Here is a 12,408-nt window from a genome sequence, read left to right on the forward strand (position 1 = left end):
AACTGAGTAATAACAGAATGCATTGAATGAATAAAAGTATTATTTAATGAAGGAAGCTGATGAGCTGGCTATGATTAAATGATTTGTATGCCATGAATGAAGTTTGTTAAAGAATCTATGGCAAAGGAAAATCTGCAGGAAGATCTATAGCTTAGATTGAACCGCAATACCCTAGCACAAGTTCCAAGAAATGTATGCAAGTTCCAAGGTGGGGTAACACGTTTTCAGATCGGCGAATACATTGAACCTGGACAAATTTTGAAGATCTGATGGCTATGATTGATCATGGGAAATGTGATTAAGGAGATTAAGCGGTTGGCGAATTGTTTATAAATAAGGAACTGTTGATAAACAATGCATGCGGGCAAGTGCACAGGGATTCTACATAGTGATTACCGAGCACAGAAGCTTGAAGACCTGTTTTGAATAATAGAGTATAGAGCCCAGCAGATGGACTAGATTAGTCCTATGTCTATATTGTATTGAGAAAATAAGAATCTACTTTAGTATTTTAGATGTGAAGTTGCAGATAGATTTTTATTATTGTTATTTTGTGAAGTGATAGAAAATCTCTTAACCGAGTGGACTTAACAGTCTTATTTGTAAAACCCTCTAGCAAGGTGACATTCTGATTGAGTGTTTGAAATCCTTTAATAAGGTCACTTCTAACAAGGTGAAGATCCTAATAGATTTGAGGGAAATCCCTTAACCGGGTCACATCTAGCAATGTGTTTGTAATCTTTAACAGGATTTGCTTTTAACCGAGCATACTCTAGAAGAGTATATTTCTTAGTGGGTCCGAAATCCCACAGTGGTTTTTCCCTATTTGGGTTTCCACATTAAATATGGTGTTATGAGTGTTATGATGTTTATATGCTTTTGAGTTTGCATGTTTAGCAGTTTTGGATATATTACTGAAATATATGTTACTGAGGTTGAATCTGATGTTTTAATGGATGATTAAGTTTGTATGATTCACCCCCCCTCTCATCTTATTAGCTTGGCATCTGTACTTACATTAAGTATCAGAACTATCAATTGGTATCAGAGCTTTGGACTTTGAAAGAAAAAGTTTAAAGGTACTTGAGGAAAAGATCCAAAGATGTATAAGAGGGATGCACCGAAGCTGAACAAGTCAAGTTTCTCTACATGGCAGAAAAGGATGAAGCTGCACCTATCAGGAATTGGATAATATGTTGTATATTATCTGGACAATGATTTCATCACACCGAGCACCTATCCATTGACAATGGAAGAAATAAAGGCAAAGTAAGAACATATTCTAGAAATGATTGAAATAACATCTGCATTGACCGATTCAGAGTTTAATGATCTAGAAGGGTGTAATGATGCAAAGGCTATGTGGGACAAGCTCATATTAGTGTATGGAGGAGATGAACATGTTCAAAGAGCAAAAGTGGGTAATGTAAGAGGACAACTTGAATCTATGAGGATGAATGAAGGTGAGAACATAACCCAGTATAGTACAAGACTAAAGGAGATTGTCAATCAAATCAAAGGAGTAGGTGGAACCATTGAAGAAAAGGACATAACAAGTAAGTTGTTAAGAACTCTTCTACTAGCTTATGCAATCCGAGTTTCTGCAATCAATGAATTAAGGTCTGTACCAAATATGCCAGTCTCTTTAGATGCTACTATTGGTAAGCTACATGCATTTGAGTTAAGTAACTTTGATAACAGTGGGTCATTGGTAAATAAAGTTGAATATGCATTTAGTTCTTTTCATCTTGATAAATCTAATGATTACAATGAAAGAAAGTATAAGTACTCTGAAGGAGATCATAGTGGAGCAAGTGAAAGATTTCACAAGAACATGGAGGAAGTACACAAACTGTATGAGGAAATCAGAAAGCAAGAAGAGTTTGAAGCACTATTAGCTAGAAGGTTACCAAGAGGCAAAGGTAAGTATAAAGGAAAACTACCTTTGAAAAATTTCAATTGTGATAAGATAGGACATATGGCTTCTAACTGTCCTGACAAATAATCTACTGAAAAGAGAGATTACCGAGATAATAGATAGAAAGATAATCATTACAGAGGACACTGAGACTTTAGAAGAAGAGATAGAAAGACATGCTTAATAGATGATGAGGAATCCAATGATGATAAATCAGATGAAACTGATACAAAGGAAGTAGTTTATGTGGCTATCAAAGATGGATCAGATGAAGAAGGGTATGAATAAAAAGCCCTAATATCTCACATAAATACTAATGACTCTTGGATAATAGATAGTGGATGCTCACATCACATGACAGGTGATAAACGCAAGTTTGTTATGTTAGAAGACTATGACAGAGGCTATGTAAGATTTGGTAATGATGCACCATGTCCAGTAAAAGGTAAAGGATCCATAACACTTCTTGACAATGCAAGATGCAATGATGTTTATTGGGTTGAAGGTTTGAAATACAATTTGTTGAGTGTAGCATAGCTAAACAACATAGGTTACCAAATAGAATTTCAGAAAGGAATTGTCAAAGTTCATGACACGAATGGGAAGTTAGCTGCCACTGGGACACAAACAAAAGGTAATACATTTCACCTTGACTCAACTCGGAATAAGTGTCTATATGCAAAATTAGATGATACTTGGTTATGGCATAAAAGGTTTTGTCATGTAAATTTTGATAATCTGATCAAAATAAGCAAGAAGCACCGAGTAAGAGGTCTATCGAGTCTTGAAAAACCTGAGAATGCTATGTGCCGAGGATGCCAGATGGGTAAAATGACAAGATCAAGATTTACAAGTAAGTCTTACACTTATAAGGGAATTTTAGATCTTGTGCACACCGACCTTTGTGGTCCTATGAAAGTTCAAAGTTATTATGGTGATAAATATTTCATATTATTTGTGGATGATTACTCAAGGATGATGTCAGTTATGTTTTTAAAAGAAAAATCAGAAGCTTTTCAAATGTTTAAATGGTACAAGGCAAGAGTTGAAAATGAAACAGGAAGACAACTGAAATGTCTTAGATCAGATAGAGGAGGAGAGTTCACATCTGATGAGTTCAACTTATTCTACAATGATCATGGTATTAAAAGACAAGTCTCTGCACCAAGAACTCCACAACAAAATGGAATTGCTGAGAGAAAAAATAGATCTATTGTGGATTGTGCCAGAACCCTAATGATTGAAAAGAAAGTACCACAAACATTTTGGAGAGAAGCAATAAGCACAACAGTTTACACCCTGAACTGAGTACAACTGAAGAAAGGTAATTTGAAGACACCATATGAAATCTGGTATGACAAGAAACCTAATGTAAGTTATTTTAAAATATTTGGAAGTAGATGTTATGTACACAAAGATGATAGAAATGGCAAGTTTGATCAGAAAAGTGAAGAAGGAACATTTCTTAGTTATTCTTCTAGAAGGAAAGCATTTAAATGTCTGATCAAATCATATAACAAAATAGTAGAAAGTGCAAATGTGAAAATTGATGAATTTGCAGAAAGAAATGATGAAAGAAATTCCAAGGAACCAAAAGATTATGATGAATTTGTCTATGTTCAACCGACAAGTCTTACCGAGAGAACTGTTGAAGAAAATGAAGAGAGTATCCAGTTACCGAGTGATGAAGAAGATCATATAGAGCCTACCGAGCATGTATTAGTCAAGTATGTCAGAAGACATCATGCATCAAGTCAGATTATAGGAGATAAGGATGATCCAGTGATGACAAGGAATAAACTGAGACAGAACACATGTCTGATATCTGAATTTGAACCGAGAATAGTGAAAGAGGCATTTAACAGTGAAGATTGGATAAATGCTATGACATAAGAGATTGATCAAATCAAGAAGAATGACACATGGACACTAATCCCAAGACCGAAGGACAAAAATATAATTAGTACAAAGTGGATTTTCAGAAACAAGATGAATGAAAAAGAAGAGGTCATTCGAAAGAAAGCTAGACTAGTTTGCAAAGGTTATGCTCAAGAAGAAGGAATTGATTATGGTGAAACTTTTGCACCTGTGGCTAGACTAGAAGGAGTAAGAACACTGTTGGCATATGCTGCTTACAAAAATTTCAAGGTATATCAAATGGATGTCAAATCTGCATTTTTGAATGGTATATTAGAAGAAGAAATTTTTATTGAACAACCTGAAGGATTTGTTGAAAACAAGAATGAAGATCAGGTATGTAAATTGAACAAAACTTTAGATGGTTTGAAACAAGCACCTAGAGCATGGTATGAAAGATTACACTCTTATTTAATCAAGATTGGTTTTATAAGAACAAGTGAAAACATCAATATGTACATGAAGAATGATGAAAATGGAATACTGATCTCAGCCATATTTGTTGATGATATTATATTTTGTGGAAATGACTATCTATGTAAGAACTTTGGAAATGAAATGAGCAAAGAATTTGAGATGTCATTAATCGGTGAGATAAAGTATTTCATAGGTTTACAGATACTGCAAATGAAAAATGAGATTTTCATTACTCAATCCAAGTACATAAAGGAAATCTTGAAGAAATTTGGAATGGAGGATTCAAAACCAGTAAGTACTCCCATGACTACCAACTACAAATTATCAAAGAATGATGAATCTGCATCTGTTGATGAGACACTTTACCGATCCATTATTGGAAAGCTGCAATATGTTGTTCACAGCATGCTAGACATAGCACATGCAGTAGGTATAGTTGCAAGATTCTCTGCAGATCCTAAGGAAACACACATGACAACAATCAAGAGAATTTTCAGATACTTGAAAGGCACTGAGGATTATGGCTTAGTATATCAGAAAGGAAAGACTTCGATTTAAAAGTTTATACTGATGCTGATTGGGCAGGCAACATTGATGATAGGAAAAGCACAAGTGGAGGAGCTTTCTTTTTAGGAGAAAGACTAGTGAGTTGGCTTAGCAAGAAACAAGGATGTGTTTCATAGTCAACAGTAGAAGCTGAATACGTTGCTACAGCATTGAATTGTACCAACATAGCATGGATCAAACAATTGTTGGAAGGTATAAATGAGAAAGTTACCGAGCCAGTAACTATATTCTGTGATAATACTAGTGCTATTAACATTTCAAAGAATCTTGTTATGCACTCTAAGACAAAGCACATCTCTATCAAATATCATTATCTTAGAGAAGAAGCTCAAGAAAAGAAAGTGGTGTTGGAGTATGTTAGCACAAAGGAACAAATAGCAGATATCTTCACCAAGCCATTACCCAGGGACACTTTTGAGTATCTCAGAAGTAAGTTAGGGGTCCTACCCCTATCTTCTACTCACTGACCGAGTTTGGTGAAGGCATCAATTCGATGACTCTATAGAATATCTTTAGGAGTTGATGCTGATTTACACACTTTAGGATGTTTTCTAAAGGTGTGCAGGAAATAAATACAGGGAACAGGAATTGAAGACAAAATGCTCTGACCGAGACTAAGTTGATACATAACAATAGGAATTCACTTTATACAGGAAGAAATTATGTTTTAGTTCTTTACTTTTTGGCATTGTTTTCAAAGGGGGAAAAGATTGAAGAAAAGAAAAAGAAGACTGAAGAGAAAAGAAGAGAAGACTAATGTATGGGGGAGAATTTTGATGATAGAAGGAGAGCATTTCAGCATTTCAGAATCTCATAGCATTCTGAATCAATTAGGTCAAATCAATTGGTTTTGCCATCAATGCCAAAGGGGGAGATTGTTGGCATTTCATTAAGGATATTGAGAAGGTTGTTCATGATTATGGATAAAACTGATCGAGGATGTTTTACTGTCTTAATATTATTATTTTGTCATTGATGTCAAGAAATTGATTTTCTAATTCAGTATGATCTTGCCATATCTTAAGAAGTATGATTTGATGAATATAAAGATGTCGGTAAAAGACACAGAAAGAATATGATGAATAAGGGGAGAAATAAGTTATTCAATGGGAAACTATTACCGAGTTAGACAATGATGAGATCTTGATGTTTAAATTGTTTTGATATCATACATATGTTATTGATTGTAAGGTTAATACAATGCTATGTTACTGAGCAAAGAACCTAGTCGGTAAACCCTAAGGTTATCGCTATCGGTTAATGAAGGTGAAATGTCTACCGAGTGAAGTTTAGTATTTACTGAGTTGCAACCGAGTAATAATAGAATGCATTGAATGAATAAAAGCATTATTTAATGAAGGAAACTGATGAGCTGGATATGATTAAATGATTGGTATGCCGTGAATGAAGTTTGTTAAAGAATCTTTGGCAAAGGAAAATCAACAGAAAGATCTACAGCTTAGATTGAACCGCAATACCCTAGCACAAGTTCCAGGAAATGTATGCAAGTTCCAAGGTGGGGTAACACGTTTTCAGATCGGCAAATACATTGAACCTAGACAAAGTTTGAAGATCTGATGGCTATGATTGATCATGGGAAATGTGATTAAGGAGATTAAGTGGTTGACAAATTGTTTATAAATAAGGAACTGTTGATAAACAATGTATGCGGGCAAGTGTATGCATAGGGATGCTACATAGTGATTACCAAGCACAGAAGCTTGAAGACCTATTTTGAATAATAGAGTATAGAGCCCAGCAGATGGACTAGATTAGTTCTATGTCTATATTGTATTGAGCAAATAAGAATCTGCTTTAGCATTTTAGATGTGAAGTTGCAGATAGATTTTTATTACTGTTATTTTGTGAAGTGATAGAAAATCTCTTAACCCAGTGGACTTAATAGTCTTATTTGTAAAACCCTCTAGCAAGGTGACATTCTGATTGAGTGTTTGAAATCCTTTAACAAGGTCACTTCTAACAAGGTGAAGATCCTAACAGATCTGAGGGAAATCCCTTAATCGGGTCACATCTAGCAATGTGTTTGTAATCTTTAACAGGATTTGCTTTTAACCAAGCATACTCTAGAAGAGTGTATTTCTTAGTGGGTCCGAAATCCCATAGTGGTTTTTCCCTATTTGGGTTTCCACATTAAATCTGGTGTTATGAGTGTTATGATGTTTATATGCTTTTGAGTTTGCATGTTTAGCAGTTTTGGATATATTACTGAAATATATGTTACCGAGGTTGAATCTAATGTTTTAATGGAAGATTAAGTTTGTATGATTCACCCCCCCCTCTCATCTTATTAGCTTGGCATTTGTACTTACATTAAGTATCAGAACTATCACTATACACTCAATAATATTGTGTTTTCCTATTTATGTATAAGCCAAAATAAGGTCAACAGTGGCACAACACATACAAGACAACATTGTAATAATACCATTCTAAAGAAAAGTCTAAAATAGACAACACATTGCCCTATATTAAACAATAGTATGCTTTCCTATTTCTGTGTAAGCCAAAATAAGGTCAACAATGGGCGGAAAACATTGAAGGAAGCATTGTAACAACACCATTCCAAAGCAAAGTCTAAGACCCACAACACATTACCGTATATAAACATACAACATTTTAAAACCTTTTTAATTCACTCTTTAAAACCCAAAAGTTAGTACGAGTGCACACTAATTGGTTGGGTTCTATATTGGTGGGGTTCTATACACTCAATAATACTGTGCTTTCATATTTTTGTATAAGCAACAATAAGGTCAAAAAAGACTCTGAGAATGTATTTACAAATATCACATATTGTAAAACTACCTCAAATAAAAGGTCAACCAATAGAAACAAGTTACTAATCCATAACTTGTAGGAAATTAAAATAAAATATAATAGGGGAATGAATTGTTACTACTTATCAGATTGCCATTAGTTTTATGTCAAAGTTATACTATATACTCTAGTCGGTTATCTATTACCAAAATATTCAGTCGGTATGTACAGTCTAGTCGGTTACAGAAGAAAGCAGTCACAGAACGCAGTATACACCGAGCTGTCTACCGAGTATCTTTACATGTCTACCAAGCAGCAAAGATGACACAACGAGTTGATTTACACCGAGTGAAATGTGTTACCAGATTCATTGAACCTAGACATGTATATGAAAACATGTTACAAGATCGAGGCACATCTAACTGTTATCACATTGGAAATTGCACTTAAAGATTGTGTATGATTTTGAGGTTATCTAACCAATGAAATATTTTGCACGGTTATTCATTCAATAAATCATGTTTGTAAGATCAAAGCAATGAATTGGATCACTGTCATAAGAGATCTATGTATACAGCATGAGTTAAGAGTTAAAGGTGTGTGCATGAGTGTAAGAAGACTGTTACAGAGACACAAAGGTCACTGAGAAGGTTTTCAGAGAACAATCGAAGAACAGAGTAAACAGAAGGGTTTACCGAGTTACTATATGGGTTATCGAGGTATGCTATAAGCAAGGTAATCTATTCTGAGCACATAGAATCTGCTATAACATTCCAGATGTAAAGTTGTAGATATTTGTAATGATTTTATTTTAATATTTTGAAGTTGTAAGAGAAATCTTTAACAGGGTAAAAGACTCCAATCAAGTCTATAAATTGTAAAGCCTCTAACCAGGTGCAACATTTAGATGAAGTGTTGTAAAATCCTTTAGCAAAGTAGATCTAACAGATCTTGTTACTCCTAATAGGGTAAGATATCAGAAATAGCTAAACATGTAGCTCTAACCGAGCACTCTTTATTATTGCAGTAGTGAAGTTGTGGGTGCCATCCCCACCACAGTTTTTCTCTCTAACCAAGAGTTTCTGCGTAATCAAAATATATGTGTTATGGAGTAAATCATGTATATTTGTTATCTATTTGTTTTAGCTTTATATTATGTTACTGCACTATTCGGTTTATGCATAACAGTAAGGATATTGTTGAATAAATATTTTGAAGTACTGTTTCACCCCTCCCCTCTCAGTACATTAGCTTTCGATATTGGGCCTAACAATTGGTATCAGAACTTGAATCTTGGAAAAGGGTTTAACTACCTAACGAGAAAGATCTTATCAATGGAAGGCTATAAACAATCTCAAAGGATTGTGTATCTGCAAGAAGAGATGGATCATGCTAATCAAGTGATTGCAAGCATGCAAAGGCAAATGAAAAAATCTCTAAAAGTGAGAAGAAGATTATCTGATGATTTGCAGGACTCTCAAGAGATAGTGGAACAAATTGAGAAATCATCTGAGAATAGTATATCTAAAGAAACTGAAGAAATGATTGGAGTATTGAAAGAAAAGAACAAAGCACTGGCTGATCAACTAAAAGCAATGAAAAGAGAACATGAACATTTTAGCACACAGATGACTGAAAATCTAGATGCATTGAGAATAGCCGAGGATAAAGTAAGAGATCTAGAAAGAGAGAAACAACAACTTGAATTCTTAGTATCTGATAAGAATGATGAAATCACAAGGTTAACTAGAATTCAACAAAACCTATCAGATCAACTAGGTTATGCACATCATGAAGCAATTATGAAGAATGATGAGAATCAAGCATTGAAACTTGAAGTATCGAAGTTAACCGATGAACTTGAAACAGAGAAGAAATCCAAAGAAACACTAAAGAAGAGTTATGAAGCATCAAAGATGTTGGATGAGCAACTGAACACAAGACGACCCAACAAAGATGCAGGACTCAGTTACAAAGGAAAAGTCTCTACCGAGAAAGGAATTCATACTACCGAGAGAGGAGAATCATCAAAGCAAGCTGGAAACAAGAATAACATCAAAAGAAAGAAGCCTATTTACAACTACTATGGAAATCAAGGTCACATTGCTAACATATGCCAAATCAAAAAAGGTAAGCAACCGAATGCCACTAAGTCCAATGATTATTGTTACAATTGCAATAAATATGGTCACACATCTAATCAATGTAGGACAAAGTCTGTTAACAATTATCAGAAGGAAAAATTCAAAGGGTTTTGTAAAAACTACAATAGATATGGACATAGTACCAAGCAGTGCTAGTTTAAGAAAAAGAACTATATGTGGTATGCACATCGAGCAAATGCTAGAGGTTACCGAACTCACACAGATCCTTACCAACAGTATTCTGTAGTACCATGGGATTACAATACAAGGATATGGTGTGAATGTTGTGGAAGATATGGACATATTAGTGCTAACTATTTTATAAGGTTTGGGATGTACAACCGAAGATCATGGAGAAATCCTGGTATGGCATGTTTTCATTGTCACAAAGCTAGACACTTAGCTGGAGATTGCAGAGATCAACCTAGAAAAGAAACTGAAGAAATAAAAGAAAAATTAAAGATGATTTGGAAAAAGAAGGAAATTGTGTCAAATGAAGAAAGCACCTTACCTACTGAGTTAGATGCACTATTCCAAATTAATCGATAAAGGTATGAAGGGACTGCATTCTCTGAAGGTCAAAATCTTAATAGATCCTATTCTATTATGTACTTAATTCAAAATCTGCATAGTTAAGATGTAATAGTAAGTTTGAAATTCTATCAAAGTCTTTTGAAGCACTTTACAGGAAGCCTGTCAAGTCAATAAATGAAGGAAGTTTGGTTACTTGGTTAAAACGAAAAAGGAGAGTAAATTGGTTAAAGAGGAACCGAGTGCATTTAATGTTTTGACCTAACCCACACGGAGCCCGATAAGGTATTTTGTGTACTTAAAAGCATTTTCACGGTCATTTACACTTACCAAGTTTTCAAGAAAGCAGAGCAAGTGATTCAAAGGCGATCAAACCTCCTACAAAGAAAATTCAAGGTATTTACATCAAATCTCAACACATTGTTAAGCTGGTTTACCGAGCGTATCTAGTTGCCATTATCTGCTAAGTATAAAGTGTCTATCGTTTGAAATCTTGAAACCCTAATGACTCTTTGTTAGTTTTTTATCTGAAATCTTCAAATGGTGCCCAAGATCCAAGATCCCATAATTGTCAAGAATGTAGAGAAGCCCTCACTAAAATACACTTTGACCCCCAAAGTTGCTTCTAAATTAGATGACAAAACTGCCTTTTCACTCATCCCGGACAGAGTGTTACTAGTCGAAGATGTGAGATTCTTCACCAAATGTCGTGTTGAAGAACTCGGTCATGTTGAAATCAGAGACACCTATGGTGAGCTATATACCGATGGTATATTGAATAGCAAGTATGAGCACATCAAGATCAAGGGATTAACTGAAGCCCTAACCTATCCTCATGTGTTCAAACCCCAGTGGGTCAAGTTTGTTCTGAGAATAGTTCATGATGATTTCATGTGGCTAGAAGAGCAACCATTTAAGATTACCAAGGAAATAATTCATCTGATTACCGGTTACCCTATCTATGATCATGCTCGAGCCCAGAAGATGATATCACAGAAAGAATTGATTAGTTTAACCAAAGTGGTATCTGATTGTAGAGGATTGAAACTAAATAATGTCACTGATGAAGAACTAAAATTTTCCATTAGAGTAATGGGGTACTGTTTCTTCCAATCGGCAAGGGAAAACAGTGTTCCCCATGTAGCAGTAGACTTGGCATACAAAATTGTGAAAAAGGGAATGAAAATTGACCTATGTGAGGTGTTGCTGAAGAACCTATTTGAAAATCTGAACACCATCAGGAAGCTGAAGAAGAACAACTCGGCTAATACTCTAAAGTTTGGATCACTACTGGTATGCATGTTTTTCTACTTTGAAAAATTCTTTCCATCAGTCGGTAAAGTTGTTTGGGAGCTACACTGACCTATCACCCATCAGATTAATGACTTCATTAAGAAGTTAGGTGATAATTTCAATGATATCATGGATGATTACTTTAGTAAATTTCAATAGAAAATGCATAATAGATATAGGATTCCACCCCAGCTAGTGGAGAAATACAAAAATGATATATGTTTTGAAGTTGACACCGATTACTGTTATGTGAATGTTGTGGAACCGAGGAATAAATCTTTGTCACCAATGGGTTATGAGATTGATTTTGACATCACAAAATAGCAAATTGATGCATTTCTTACATTTCCGAGACATGCTACTGAGCTGAGGTATGGTACCTATGAGGAAGTAAAGGAAAAGGTAAAGTTGAATATTGTAGTACCCAAAGCTACAAGAAAGGCAACAAAAATGATAAAAGCATTGTCTGAGAAATTCAGAGAAGACTCTTCCTCTACACCTGTCAAAGGCACCATTGCCATTACCGAAGAGGAATCTGAAGCCCAAGAGGCAGCTATAACACTGAGCACTGAATTGCCTAAGGGTAAAGTGTTAAAGAGAAAGAAATAGGACACATCAAAAGTCTCACCGACTCCACCTTCAGTAAAATGACCTAACACTAGAGCATTTGCAGCTTCACCGAATAAGAAGACAAAGAGTGTTACTATTCTCAAGGTAACAAAGACATACAAGAAATCTACTCGGAGACTCATTTTAGCAAAAGAGTCTAGTGATACTGAATCAGAAGATGCAAGCAAATTTCAGATTGTCAAGAGCAAGAAGGTAAATATACATAGTGTTGAA

This window comes from Cryptomeria japonica, chromosome 8 (assembly GCF_030272615.1).
Source record: "Cryptomeria japonica chromosome 8, Sugi_1.0, whole genome shotgun sequence".
NCBI lineage: Eukaryota > Viridiplantae > Streptophyta > Pinopsida > Cupressales > Cupressaceae > Cryptomeria > Cryptomeria japonica.